The sequence below is a fragment of the Gorilla gorilla genome, chromosome 19 (assembly GCF_029281585.2).
Source record: "Gorilla gorilla gorilla isolate KB3781 chromosome 19, NHGRI_mGorGor1-v2.1_pri, whole genome shotgun sequence".
In the NCBI taxonomy this organism is placed as follows: domain Eukaryota; kingdom Metazoa; phylum Chordata; class Mammalia; order Primates; family Hominidae; genus Gorilla; species Gorilla gorilla.
Window position 1 is genome coordinate 28,463,438 of NC_073243.2, and position 15,932 is coordinate 28,479,369.

Sequence of the window (15,932 nt, forward strand, 5' to 3'; positions counted from 1 at the left end):
CAAATCTCCTTCTAGCTATGTACCCAAGAAAAATCAGTGCATATGTCTCAAAAAACATTTGCAGAAAAAAATGTTAAAAGCAGCTTTATTTCAAAAGACAAAATTTCAGCAAATGTAGTTTAATGATCTATTTGGCATTTATTTATTTGTGATTTATGAGTTGGGCAGCATCTTGTCTAAAAGTAGAGAGGTGCTTTGCTGTGCATGGCAGAACAGCCAGTTTTGATCAGGTAGCTCGAACAGGAGCAAGAAAACAACATAGTACAAAAAGTGGATTTGTTAATATCAGGTTACTTAAGGTTACTTTCCTTGTAAGGGTTAGAGCAGAGGAGACTTCCTTATCGTGTTGACAAATGCTGGACTGTTTAGGGATTTGGCTGTCATCTCTCCTGACTTCTTGGAAGGTCAGATAAACTTAGTTTTGATTTGATGACATGGAACTTTAGCACAAGTGACTTAATTTTAGTTTTGTATGTTGGAGCCTAGGGCAGGAGCTGAGTCCAAACCAATGGCCTCCCATACATTTTATTTAACAATTATAATGGCCCAAACTATCAAGAACTCAAATGTCCATATCAACAGGAGAATGGATACACTGTGATGCATTCATGCAATAAATACTGCTCACTGATAAAAAAGAATGAACTGCTGATACATGCAACATGAATGAATCTCAGTCGTTAGGTAGAACGAGAAAAGCTCAGCCACAAAGGTTTGGGTACTGTGTGATATCAGAAGAGACACCACTAATCCATGATCATCAGAATCAGAATAGTGGCTTGTTCTTGGAGAGGAGTGGTAAAAGGACACAAGGAATTTTTTTGTAGAAATAAAATATTTTATATCTTGTGACATCCAGTGTGCAATGTGCAATGATAACATGCATTTTACTGTTTATAAATTATGTCAATTAAAAAAAGACGAAAGGAGAAGAGAAAAGAATAAAGTATATGTCCCAAGCTTACAGAGCACCTGCAAGACCTTGGGTTTATACTGAGTTCTCTTTGGCTTCAGCCCTTTTCCCTTCCTGTTAGAACACAGAGCTTTCCAGGGGTCACCTGGTTTGTCCCTGGCACTGCTGCTGGGTGTCACCTCATCATAAATCCATCCAATGTTGCTGCACATCACTGCTTCCTGGTCCTCAGGAGGCTAATGCTCCTGACGGGTGCCATCTGACCATGTCACTACCTGAAGAGCTGACCTGCTTCACAGGCAGGGGGACAGAGTGGCACATCAGAAAGCCACTGCTATGCATTTCACCTAAAATTAAGTGCTAAGGAATAATAGTGGGGCTTTTATGCTACATGCATGTTTTCCTTTCCATTAAATCTCAGATATGCTGTTTGCATATCTTAGTTCAGGCTGCTTTGAAATCCATAGGGGGAAAGAAACCCTTCATTAAGTTCAGCAGCACAGTCCAGCAATGCAGCAGCACTCTTATTTATTTTTCCTTCTGTAAATATTTGTGCTCTCTCAGGCTAAGGAGTGGCCTGTGCTAGAGACTAAAATATCCCCATTTATATCCTCCAGGTGCAGCAGGAAACGCCTGACCTCTCACCCTGCCCCTGCAATGACCTCAACCTCACTTATGGGGACCACCCTCTGGGCTGCCCTAATGCAGACCCATGATCACCTCTCCAGGTTGACTGCTGAATAGCAGAAGATGAACCTGAAATTGAATGGTTATTGCAACCCAGTTTTTTCGGTCGAAAGGTGAAGGTTACTTAGCTTTTGTTGCTGCCTTCAAGCTTGTTAATGAAAAGATGTAAAAACAATATTGACAACAGTGAAGTCCAATTTGTTCAGAAATGGAACTTGATTTATTATAGAAATGAGACAGAAGACAAATGAAAAAGTAAGATATGAAATAAGACCAATAATAGGAAGAAAATTGCAAAAATCTTAAAGAAATATTATTCCTTTTTCTACTGAGTCCATCCATCTGGGTTTTCAAATTTCTGCGATTCACAAGAGGATCATGACATGAATGTTAATCCAAAATAAGAGTTCCTATTGTAGCTGCTGAATGTATTTGCCTATCTCTCACTGTTAACTCAACTTGCAGCTAAGGAAATTTTGTTTGTTCATTTAATAAACATTTATTGAACTGCAAATTAGTCCAGTATTTGGTTTATGAATTTAATTTTTAAACTTTCAATTTTCCATCTCTAGAAATTTACTTCCTTCTACATTTTCCCAAGTTTTTATCTTACTAATTCGTGTCAAAGCTGTGATGCTCAATGTACTTCTAAGTTATCACTTACGTAAATTGCCCTATCTAGCTTATAAGACCATCATGAGGAGCAAATGAAGCAATTTTGATAAAAATATATGAGAATATTTTTCATTTTGAATACATTATTTGACTTTCGATGGAAAAGAAAAACACCAAAGACATTAATTTATCTTTATAACTTTAATAATAAGCTTATAAAAATTAAAACAAAAATACAAAAATAGAACAAAATAGGGAAAGTGAACTAATATGAGATCAAATTTCTTTTACTAAAAAATGTGATTGTGAATTTAAAAATGCAATAAAGTGTATAAACATTGGATGAAGGTCATAAACAGCAAATAGCACTTGGAAATATCTTGTCACATTCTAAACGTCAAAGGAATTCTCAAAAAAGTCCAAAGAAAAATAGTATAAGCCATAATTTCTTATCACTTTGCAATAAAATTAGAAATTAACTAAAAAGGGATAAGATGGGGAAAAAATCCAAATCAAATACAAAGAGATTTTAAAATACTTTCTGAAGTAACTTGTAGAATGAGAACTTCAATGATAGCCTACTTAAGAAATAATGATTTATCTACCCATCTCCCTTTCTCTGGATGAGAGCCTGGGGGAGGGTAGTGAGTGACACATTCACCTGCCTTCTTGTTTCTACAGCTCTTCCAGTAGCTGGAAAGGTACAATCTGCAGTTGACTCTTGAACAGCATGGGGGCGTGGGGCGCCAATCCCCTGTACAGTAAAAAATCCAGGCATAACTTTGGACTCTCCAAACTACTAATAGCTTCCTGTTGACAAAAAGCCTTACTGATAATATAAACAGTCTATTAATACATATTTTGTGTGTTATATGTATTACATGCTGTATTCCTACAATAAAGTAAGCTAGAGAAAGGCAGATTTTCTTAAGAAAATCGTAAGGAACAGAACATATATTTACTATCCATTAAGTGGAAGTGGATCATCACAAAGGTCTTCATCTTCTTTGCCCTCAGGTCGAGTAGGCTGAGGAGGGGGAGAAAGAGGAGGGGTTGGTTTTGCTGTCTCAGGAGTGGCAGAGGAGAAAGAAAATTCACATATAAGTGGACCTATGCAGTGCTAACCTGTGTTGTTCAAGGTTCGGCTGTATTTCATTTTCTTCTGCAAGATAGGATCACTCGTACTAAATACTCAAAGTTTAGCCCCTGAAGCCTGTATCATTCAATCTAATTACGTAGGAGAAGGAGGAATTAGAGACTCTTTTTTTCAAGACAAAGGTATGTCTTGCTGCAAAATCCTACTCTTAAATACCAGAAGCTGAACATTCATTGTTTCAGTCTTCTTACCTGAATTCCTTTTGCAACAATTCCTAATTACTTCCAGGGCAAGTGGGATGCCTGACGGGAACAGGGTTGAATGTTATTTTTTAGGCAAAATAGTAAAGCCCATTAAGAAATTCACAAATATTACTACTATTGTACTTTTTTGTTAGAAAAATGGTAACATAAGAACTGAATTAAATGAGGAAGCAGAAGCCAGGGAATAATAAAATGAAAGTAGCAATTAATAAAACAGAAAAGAAAAAAGTGAAATTGATAAATTAGTCAAATGTTAGTCCTTTGAAAGGGATAATAAAATATATAATGTTAAGGTGGAATAGTCTTAATAAAAAAATCAGAAAAAATAGGCAATCTGAGAAGCAGAAGGGATATAAAATCAGATATCAATAAGTATTAAAACTACACAAATAATACAATATAACACTTTATGATAATAAATTTTAATGTTGATGAAATGTTCACGTTTCTAGGAAGTATAAATTGCCCAATTAAAAAATCAGATTAATAATAATAAAACCTAGTTATCCATAGGAAAAAAATTTATGAAAAAAAGAGGCTGAACACAGTTTTAAGGGTCAGTTTTTCTTGATTTTTATGAAACAGTTACTTATGTGCTGGAATAGGCTAAATCTTATTTAAAAAGTAAAAATCTTTCATATCTCTCATGCTAGAGCCTAACAATATATAATAAAAATACAACATAGGGAATGAGCTGTTTGAAAGAGCAAAAATCTTGTAGAAAAATAACAACAGTCTAGGCCAGGCGCGGTGGCTCATGCCTGTAATCCCAGCACTTTGGGAGGCCGAGGCAGGTGGATCACGAGGTCAGGAGTTCGAGACCAGCCTGATCAACATGGTGAAAACCCGTCTCTACTAAAAATACAAAAATTAGCTGGGCGTGTTGGCGTGCGCCTGTAATCCCAGATACTCAGGAGGCTGAGGCAGGAGAATTGCTTGAACCCAGGAGGCGGAGGTTGCAGTGAGCTGAGATCATGCCACTGCACTCCAGCCTGGGTGACAGAGTGAGACTCCATCTCAAAAAAATAAAAAAGAAAAAAAAAGAAAAATAACAACAATCTAAATAAAGCAGTACATTAGGAAGACAATTATGCGTAACCAAATAGGATTTGTCATGAGACTATAAAGGTAAATATATAATAGAAATATATAATAGAAAAGCTGTTAACATAACTACTCACAATGCAAATTCACAGAATTCTATGATCCTATATATAAATATCAAAATATTATAGATAAAATTCAATATTATATTGAAATATTGTAGATAAACTTCAATATCCACAACTGATAAAACTTTTTGTAATCTAAAGAAATTTTCAAACATCACAGAAACCATCTACCTTAAATTTTGTCATATATGATGGTGAAGTGTGGTATGTGGTGAAGTGCGATACATGATATGATGGCGAAAGAGTGATATGCCTTTTCAAGTCAGAAGCCAGATAAAGATACTTTGATAGGAGCAATTTTTCTTAATATTTTTCTGAAAGTTTTTAAAATCAATTAGATTAAATAAGAAAACAATATGAGGAGAAGTTATAACTATTGAAAATAAGGACAGAAGTTTTTATCCATTGATAATAGGATAGCATACCAGAAAAATTCAAAATGAAATGAAAAGTACCTGAAGATAGTAAGCAAATTCAGAAGATTCTGGGAGTAAAGAAATAGAACTATAGAATGAAGGACATCAAGCAAGAGGGAAGAAATCACAGCATGTTTGTATGCTGATGGGATGATACTGAACAGAGTGAAAACTGAGTGATATAGAAGAGAATTGATTGGAAAACACCACAAGCATGGAGGGTGAGAAGGAAGAGAGAGGACCCAGAACCTCATGGCTCATGCCAATAAGCACATCAAGGATGAGGCAGACAGAATCACCAACAGAAGATCCAATGAGGTTGAAGGAAAACCCACAGCATGCGGTCACAGAGGCCAGGAGAGGAAATGTTTTCAAGAGCGGGGAGTCTATTGCTGAAAGGTTGGAAATGTGGAGGCCAGAGAAGGTTGTGGATTTTTCAGCAGGAAGGTATTTGATGTCTTCACAGGATGGTGTGATGTGGTGAAACACCACAAGAAGAATCCCATCTAGGTAGGTTAAATAGTGAGTGGGAGGTGAGTATGTGTGATCAGTAATTGATTGCAGACAGCCCTTCCAGATATTTTGATGTGGTGGGAAAGCAAGATTATGAGGATGCGAGGTTTTGGACAATTTTTTTTTTTCCAAAGAGGATGGAAACTAGATCATGCCTATTTGCCAACGAAAATAATCCAGGAGGGGGTCAATTAATTGTGCTGTAGAGAGGGGATCATTGCTGAAAGGAAATATTTGAGAATGGGAAAGAGAATGGCTTCTGCATAAATGGCTAGAAAACCCTGTTCTTAGATACCAAGATACATGTTACTGCCAAATGAACCTTTGCAAAACAAATAGTAGTTTTCAATTAAAATTTTAACACTTAAAATATTTAATTTGATAAAATTAAATGCCTGAAAATAGGTAAGATGATTTGGAAAAAAAAGTCATAAAGAGAGTGTTGCTCTAACATATATTAATACACTTTATAAAGTTTCAATTATTTTACAATGTAAGGAATAAGCAAACTGGTCAGTGGAATAGAATAGAATTCTAGAATAGAATTCTAAAATAGAATTTCTAGAAGTGAGTCTCAAATAATAAGTTAGCACGTGTCAAATCAGTGGAGAAAACATTATTCATTAAATGTCATCTCACTCCTTGTTGACTCCCAACTGGTGACTCATTAAAAAAAAAACAAGGTTAGATCACACTGTTAAATCATATGTTAAAATAAATTCCAGATAGATTTATGCTTTCATGAACACTATAAACATGCTAAAATAAAACACAGTGAGCTTCTAAGCATACTTTCAAAGGCAAATTGAGTTGTAAAAGGACTGATAGGTGGATTATGTAAAAATTAAAATCCTCATTGTAAGATCCAAAAATGGTAATGTCTACATGGTTATGAAAAGCATACTGTAGAAAAGCATTTTATGATAAGGGTAAAATAAATTACAGAAATAATGTATTTCTAAGCCACAAACTAAAAGATTATGAAAGAACTTTCTTGTATGATCCTTATTTTGCAATAAAAATATTTGTATATGTACACAGCAAAGACTGGAAGCAAATATTTTTAAAAATTAAGTATCCTAGAAATGCAAGTCAGAGACACTTTTCATATTTGCTCATACACTTCACTGAGGGTTAAAAATATTATGAAACCAGCAGAGAGAAAGGATATGTCTCAGTGGGGAAGGGTCCTCAGTTGCCTCCTATGCCTCTTTAGAACACAGCCAGGGTAGTGGTGATGGTCAGTGATTATTTGGTGTTATCAGACCTGTAGAGACTCGAACAAGGGGACTCCAGGACTTTTATCGTTTACCCTGCTGGAATGGCTACACCAGGACCCAGAAACAACTTGTTACCATGGCAATTTTACTGCTTAAGAAGTTATTGCATGTAGGACTAATGTCTGAGTTCTGAGTTGTGAAATACTTGGCGGTTTGTATTTATGTAACTACCATTTTCTGTACCTGTACCGTGAGTTATGGTTCTTCCTTTTGTGTGTACCTGTTTCAGGACCTAGAAATTTTTATTACTTAGGGGCTTCCCATGTGCAGATGTGCCCATGAGCTACCAATGTGTGATCTCCAGTCCAGCCTACCATCTAACTCAATACTCATATTCCTAACCGATTATTTAACATTTATACATAGCTGTCCCACCATCATTCCAAATACAATATGTTCTTCATGTTCTTCCCCAATAAAATTGCTTACATATCCTAATTTCTCTCTTTTCATCAAAGATTTCTATTGCTCGTTTTGTAATAAGAGTCAGTATCTTGGTATTATACCTGCTTTTAAAAATTCTCTTGTCCCCTATCTCCAAGCAGTTCCATCCACTACTGTTTATTTGTTTGAAATCTCTTCTTGGCTGGGTGTGGTGGCTCACACCTGGAATCCCAGCACTTTGGGAGGCGGAGGCAGGCAGATCACCTGAGGTCAGGAGTTTGAGACCAGCTTGGCCAACATGGTGAAATCCCGTCTCTACTAAAAATACAAAAATTAGCCAGGCCTGGTGGTGAGTGCCTGTAATCCCAGTTACTCAGGAGGCTGAGGCAGGAGGATCGCTTGAACCTGGGAGGTGGAGGTTGCAGTGAGCTGAGATCACGCCATTGCATTCCAGCCTGGGGAACAAGAGTGAAACTCCTTCTCAAAAAAAGAAAAAAAAAATCTCTTCCCTCTGATTCTCACTGTTTCCACCTCGGTCTCGTATCTCACAACTCCCCCACCCCATGTAATATTAAATGCTTTGTACTTCCATTCTCCTTATTCCCCTAACTGGGGTGGTTCTATACTTAGGTAGAGTGGGTAGGAATTTTCACGGCACTGAAGAAGCCTTTTATATCCAAAACTCTTAAGCTCAGTTGGCTAGAAATTCATCACTGAGTGCCTACTCCATTGACATCTAGCTGAGAAGTTGCTTGTGATCACCATTAACTAAAAACGATACAAGGTGATCATGTACTCTGGACAGCTCAGCATGAAGAAAAAAATAAAAATAGGGTGAATTGAAGAATTCAGAACTTCACCTTACATAGTTTGGAAATGCCATGGAAATTTACCAACATGATGTTTGTTTCAACTTTAAGAGCCTTAACACAATTAACTTTGTCAGTCATTTACATTTTAGAGCAAACGGATTTCTTAGGGTTTTTTGGAAGAGCTAGTTATGACAAGGTTGAAGATAAAAGTAATTATAATTTAGTGTTGGAGAAAAGAACACTATCGAAAAGGAGGATGAAGAAAGAGGAAACTTGAAAAGCAGTCTTTTTATTCTACACAATTTTAAATGCTAATAATAAATATTGAACTCTATTTCTATTCAATCAACAAGTATCTGATAAGGTGTGCATTATGTGTCTGGCTCTGTTATACAAACTGGAAACAGAGAAGTAAGCAAAACAGACAAGATTTTACTTTCTTGAAGTTTATACTCTAGTAAGAGAAAGATAATAAACAAATACATAATTAGTAAACAAACAAATAAATACACAAACTAAGTGAAGATAGTGATACTTAATATGAAGAAAATAAGACAAGGTGCTATGATAGCCACAGAAAGTGGTCACCAAGTGGACTGGATGGTCAGAAAGGGCCTCTCAACAGAGCTTATTTTTAGCTGAAACCTAAATGACAAGAAGACACCAGTCATGGAAAGATCTGAAATAATAACACTACGAAGAGGGAGAATAGCCTGCCATTGCCCAAAGATGGGAAGGAGCTCACTGGGTCCAAGGAGGAGGAGAAAGGCTGGTGTGGCTGGAGAGAAAGGGAGAGAGGCATGTGATATTAAGTCAGTGGCAATCAGATCATGCAGAGTTTTGACGAAGATGGTGATGAATTTGTTGTATTATTTTAAATGAGTCGAGAACTCCATTGAAGGGCTTGATAATAACATGACATGCTATGATACGGACTTTGAACATAGCACATGGGCTACTGAGTGAAGAATGGATTGTTGGGGGAAAGATGACAACTACTGAGTAGGCTATCAGAGGAATCTAAAAGAGGGACAGTGATGGCTTGGCTCAGAATTGTGGAAGTGGAGTCTGAATGTGGTTGGATTTCAGATATAATGTGGATTTGGGGTATTATTCCTGCAAAATTAGATACTGGTTGAGAAAGGAAGAGGGATCAAGGATGGCTTAATGTCTTTCTTTGAGCAACTGGGTTACTCACTCTCTGAGATGAGAGAGATGGATAGGAGTAAGGAAAAATAAAAAGTTTTATTTGGACATGTTGAGATGCCCGCTTGACATTCCAGTGGAAATGTCAGGTTGTAGGTTATGTGTGCCTGGAGCTCCACGTAGAATTCAAGTCCAAATATATAAATCAGAGCACTACCAGCTCATTAAAAACATTAGACTGGGTAAGATTGCCTAGTAAGAGTGGAGGGAGGAAGTAGAGAGACAGAAAGAGAGAGAGAGAAGAGAAAGGAAGAAAAGTAGAGCTTCAGGATCACATTAACCTTCCAAAAATATCTTTTTTTTTCTTTTATTAGGGCATTTTCCTACTCCCTTGCTCAAAGGTCTCCAAAGCTTCTATATTTCCATTAGAATTCTATTTACTTTAATGTTTAAAATGCTGAATGAAAATCCTATGTCCTTTCCAATTCTTCCAGTCCACACTGACCTTTCCATATTCTGGCAGTTTTTGTACCCTTTGGTATACTGAAGAAGCAACACTGTCTAAAGTAAGTTCTGGCCTTTCCTCTTTGCTACTGAAGATGATCTGTAGCCCTTAGAAGGTCCTGCCAGATATAAGTGTTTATGTTTGCCTAGCTACAGATCTAACAGTGTGATTAATGTTAAAGCCTTTGGGCCACGTGATATGAGTTCTGGCTTCTAGAGGACCGGGGACTAAAGATATTAACTTGATTTCCAGGAGGGCTGGACACAAAGGTCAGTGTATTAGTCAGGTTTCTCTAGAGGGACAGAACGAATAGGTTAGATGCATATATAAGGGGGAGTTTAATAACAAGTATTGACTCATATGATCACAAGGTGAGGTCCCACAATAAGCCGTCTGAAAGCTGAGGAGCAACAAAGCCAGTCCGAGTCCCAAAGCTGAAGAACTGGGAGTTTGATGTTCAAGGGCAGGAAGCACCCAACATGGCAGAAAGATATAAGCCAGAAGACTAAACCAGTCTAGTCTTTCCACATTTTCCTGCCTGCTTTTATTGTGGCCGTACTGGCAGCTGATTAGATTGTGCCTATTCAGATAGAGGGTAGGTCTGCCTTTCCTAGTTCACTGACTCAAATGGTAATCTCCTTTGGCAACACCCACACAGACATGCCCAGGAAGAATACTTTGCATCCTTTAATCCAATCAAGTTGACACTCAGTATTAACCATAACAGTCAGCCATGCAGGCAATATGGGCTTGGGCCTCAATACAAACTCTGGACACCAAGGACCTGCCTGGACTTCCCTGGCTGACAATACTCCCTGCATGTGGCCAAACGTAGTAGGAGGAGTTAATGTTGTCTATGACTCCATGGGGAAAGGAGGACTAGAACTCTGTGTATTAATATTTCCTGGGCACTGCCCAATGTGTCTCTCCTCTTGGCTGATTTTCATCTGTGTTCTTTCCCTGTAATAAATCATAACCATGAGTATAAACAGCTTTCCATGAGCTCTGTCAGTCTTTTAGTAAATTATCAAGCCAGAGGGAAGTTTTGGGAACCCTCCTGATATGGTATAGCTGTGTCCCTATCCAAATCTCATCTTCAGTAATAACTCCCACAATTCTCACATGTTGTGGAAGGAACCTGGTGGGAGGTGATTGAATTATGGGGGCAGGGTTTTCCTGTGCTGTTTTCATAATAGTGAATAAGTCTCATGAGATCTGATGATTGTATTAGAGGTAGTTTCCCTGCACAAGCTCTCTCCTCTTGTCTGCTGCCATGCGAGACATGCCTTTCACCTGCTGCCATGATTGTGAAGTGTCCCCAGCCATGTGGAACTGTAAGTCCATTAAACCTTTTTTTTTCTTCCCAGTCTTGGGTGTGTTTTTATCAGCAGCATGAAAACTGACTAATACACCTCCAAATCTGTATTTGGTGTTAGAAGTGAGGACAGTCCTGTGTGGGGACTTTTCTCTCTAACTTGGTAGTTAGCATAACTCTTTGCACCTTATTTTGATAGTTAATTAGGTTTCTATTTTCTTTGTTATTTAGCTATTTTATGTGATTTGTGTCCTTCTCCGTGGGAGCTGATCTCCTATAGGGCACTTATTTCTTTCATATTCTCCTTAACACCTAGCACAATCTGGGGACTCCTAGTATTTACATTCATACTCGTATTGAATTTAATTGTTGTGTTGAGTCATTATCTTGCTTTTTCTTTTACACAAATAATTGTGTATTGCTCAAGAAATACTTGGGAAAATTTAATCTTTATTTAATTTCCTTTTTGTATTTATTAAAATGAGGGCATTGTCTATGTGTGTTTGACCAAAAGGAAGATATAGGAGGGAACAATTTTTCAGAATGTGATTTTCTATTCTGTTCGACCTCCACTGAGTAAATAATATACTGCAATGTCCTGATGCATAGGCTATAGATTTGGGGGCCTCCTGCAACACTATGAAGAGCCCCAGAAGTTCAGAAACAGGTACTGCTGTGTTTGGAAGAGAAGATCCTTCAGGGAGAACCCTTGAGCCCTGAAACCAAACAGTTCTCTGTTTGGTGTAGTTGTACTTGTCCTGTAAACCTGTACTCTCCAATATGGTGGCCACTACCCACGTGTGGCTACTGGATGCTTGAAATATGGCTAGTCCGACTTGAGATGTACTATAAGTATAAAATGCACACTGGATGTTGAAGATTTAGTAACAAAAAGAAAGTAAAATGTTTCATTAATGATTTGTATAAACTGTTCTTATGTTGAGATGATAATACTTTGGATCTATTGGGTTAAATAAAACATATTATTAAAATTAATTTCACCAGCTTCTTTTTACCTTTTTTTTTTTTAAATGCGGCTGCTAGAAAATTTAAAATTACTTATGTGGCTTACATATTTGTAGTGCATCATATTTCTGCTGGACAGTGCTGATCTAAACTCTGAAACAGTTGCTTCCTATCCAGTCCTGCGACTGGGGCATATGTCTTTATTTCCAGGTGGCAATAACTCAAAGCCTGCAGGACGCAAAAAGTTCTCTCCCCTTGTTTGGGTGCTAGGAAAGAATGCACAGTTTCCCTGCCTGCTTTTTTGTTTCTAATAGTTATTTTCTTTATGGAATTTTTAAGAGATAGGGAAGATGAAGGAAAAGAGTGAGATCTTTGTTTTCCGTTGTCATCCTTCCAGATTTTCTTGAAAAAGCATCTCTAGAAACAAAAGTTTGAGACGCATAGCGAGAACTTAAAAAAAAATTCTAGAAATCATCTTAAACATGTCAACTCTTCTAAGACTTATCTAAAATAGAAGCTTCAAAAATGTTACTTATTTTCCCCCTTTTAAGTTTTCCGAAAAATGTTCCAGAGCCGAGATTGCATATGCCAAGACTTTGTGAAAAGGACTTTTATTGTAATGTTACTAGCTCTGAGAATTTGGCTTTAATAAAGAATCCACATAACCTTCCATGAAATGTCAGGAATGTGCTATTTTAGTAATAACCTTACCTGTGTCCTAGGGCACAATGAATGAGAATCTCCATAACAGAGAAAAAAATAATTGAGAATTGGCAGGTGAAATCATCTAGTCATGATATTAATGATTTCTTCAAAGAAGAAGCTGGCTCCTGACTTTATCAAAAACTCATTAAATGCTTGTCAATTTTATAAAAGGAAATATCTATTTTATTTCTCTAAGTATATAGAGATAACGAGATTTTTAAAATATATAACTGCAGAGGCTATCTCTGGACAAGTTTAACAATTACTAGTAAATAACCAGAAGATGATATGCTAGCCATGGCCAGATGTGAACATTCTGCACACACCCCTCGTGGTGTGCAAATGGTTGGTCATTTTCTGGTGGTTATCAACTGTGAGTGGTCCTGACCCTCACAAGTGCAGCGAGTTTAATTATATCCTGTTTTAAAGCCAGTTTAGTCATTCAAAATACATTTTTAAAGGCTTCCAATGAAAAGCATAAAAATAAAAAAAATCTTTTAACCATAATTTAGTAATTCTCCAGCCTTGATTTTTGGCTTTCCTTGCTGCCTAAGTGGTCATATATTTTATAAGCCTTGCTAATTTGCTGTTAAATTTGCTATTTATATGATCCTAGATGATTTGTTGGACTTCGTTGAACAAAAAAGATTTTTATTAGCAGCCAGTGCTTTCAAAGAAGTGGTTTTTTTCACACCATCAAGGCCACTTTCTCAACTTATTGACAGCTTTATGAGTGTAGCTGGATAAAGAACAGTTTCCTGTATCCAAAAGCGTTTTGCATTCCATGGGGCAAAAACTTGGACTTTTAATTAGGATATAAGAGCCTTCCTTTCTCTCCCAACATTCCCCGGGGGCACAGAGCAGTAACACTCGCATTTAGATAGTTAATCACTTTTCCAGACTTCAGCCCACTGAAATTAGGAAGGTTTTTAGGTCAAATGCTTACCTGGCTCTGAGCCAGCCTAGGATGGTATTTATTTCTGCACATCTGCATTTTGTATACATACACACACCGTTTCTCCTTTCTAACTAATTGAGGGTATTTTGCCTACTGCAGAAACTGTCAGTTGAATCCTGTTTAGAATCTTATTTGAACCTGCATTTGATATTTGTCACAAGAGAATGAAATATATTCTAGACTTTTCCCATCTGAGATAGCTTTCTGCATTCTCCTCATTCCCTCATTCTTGTCTGACCTCACTATCCAGCATGTTTAGAGAACTTTTAAGGTTTCATGTATCTGTTACATTTTTCTTTATTGTTATAATCCTACCAAGTACAACGTTTTTCCTTTTTCAACATGGTATTAGGGCTTTGATTGTGAAAACAATGAGACACCAAACAGTAAGTGAACATTTTGGGGTTCAAAGTGGTAGCCTGGTTGAGATAATTTGGTAGTATTTGTGTGTCTTTCTACCCTTTGGGGGAAGCACATGCCTCCAGAATATGCCAGTTGGCTGGCTTGGGTTTCTTGCCCCATCCTTGCAGAAATTTGCTATCAGATATGCAGACTAAATGGGCTTCTGTCGGGCATATGAAAAAGCATAATCTTAGAGTCTTGACTGGTGGCATTGAGCTAATAATAAAGACACTAGGACCATTTGAGACCTAGTTACTTAAGAAACTGGTAGGTTTTTGATATAAAGATGCTCCTTAGGAAATTTTTCTGAGTTGCCAATTTTTTTGTTTATTTTGTAACTATCTTGAGAAGACCTATTTCTGGACTGAAAAATGAACAAAAATTAACAACCCCCACTCTGCCCAAAACATGGGTTTTTATCCATTGCTCAAAATCTGGTGTTTTAGCAATGCCACTGGTAAACTTCTGCCAAATTTTACTATGTTTGAGATTGTAAAATAGAGACCTGCCATATTATCTCAAGATTAAGATATGCATGCATCTGAGTACCTGGCAATAATTTTATTATTATTATTTTTATTTTAGATTTAGGAGGTACATGTGTAGATTTATTACATGGCTATATTGCATGATGCTGAGATTTGGAGTATGATTTAATCACACAAATAGTGAACATGGTACCCAATATGTAGTTTTTCAACCCTTGCCCTCCTTTCCTCCTCCCGACATTTGAAGCTCTCAATGTCTATTGCTTTCATCTTTATGTTCATGTGTACTCAATGTTTAGCTCCCACTTATAAGTGAGAACATGCAGTATTTGGGTTTCCATTTCTTTGACAATCCACTTAGAATAATGGCCTCTAGCTGCATCCATGTTGCTGCAAAGAACATGTTTTTGTTCCTTTTTATAGCTACATAGTATTCCATGGTTTATATGTACCATATTTTCTTTATCTAATTCACCAAGGATAGGTACCTAAGTTGATCCCATATCTTTGCTACTGTGAATAGTGCTACAATAGACTCACAAGTGCCGGTGTCTTTTTGTAGAGTGATTTAATTTCTTTTGGGTATATACCCAGTAATGGGATTGCTGAGTCGAATGGTAGTTTTAAGTTGTTTGGGAAATCTTCAGACTGCTTTCCACAGTGGTTGAATTAATTTACATTCTCACCAACAGTGTGTAAGCGTTCCTTTTTCTCCATAGCATCATCAACATTTGTTATTTTTAGACTTTTTAATAGTAGCCATTCTGACTAATGTGAAATGGTATCTAAAATTCATATGGGACTAAAAAGGAGCCCAATAGGCAAAATAATCCTGAGGAAAAAGAACAAAGCTGGAACTATTACATTATTGGACTTCAAACTGTACTACAATGGTATAGTAATCCAAACAGCATGATATTGATACAAAAAGAGAAATATAGATCAATGAAACAGAATAGAAAACCTAGAAATCAAGCCATATGCCTGCAATCAATTGATCTTCAACAAAGTCAACAAAGTCAACAATGGAGAAAGGACACTCTATTCAATAAATGCAAACTAGATATCAAAGGAACATACCTCAAAATAATAATAGCCATATTATGAAAAACCCACAGCTGACATCACATTGAATGGGCAAAATCTGAAGGCATACCCCCTAAGAATTTAGAACAAGACTAGGATGTCTACCACTCTCATTATTCAACATAGTACTGGAAGTCCTAGCCGGAGTAATCAGGAAAGAGAAAGAAATAAAAGGCATCCAAATAAGAAAATAGGAAGTTAAATTATCTC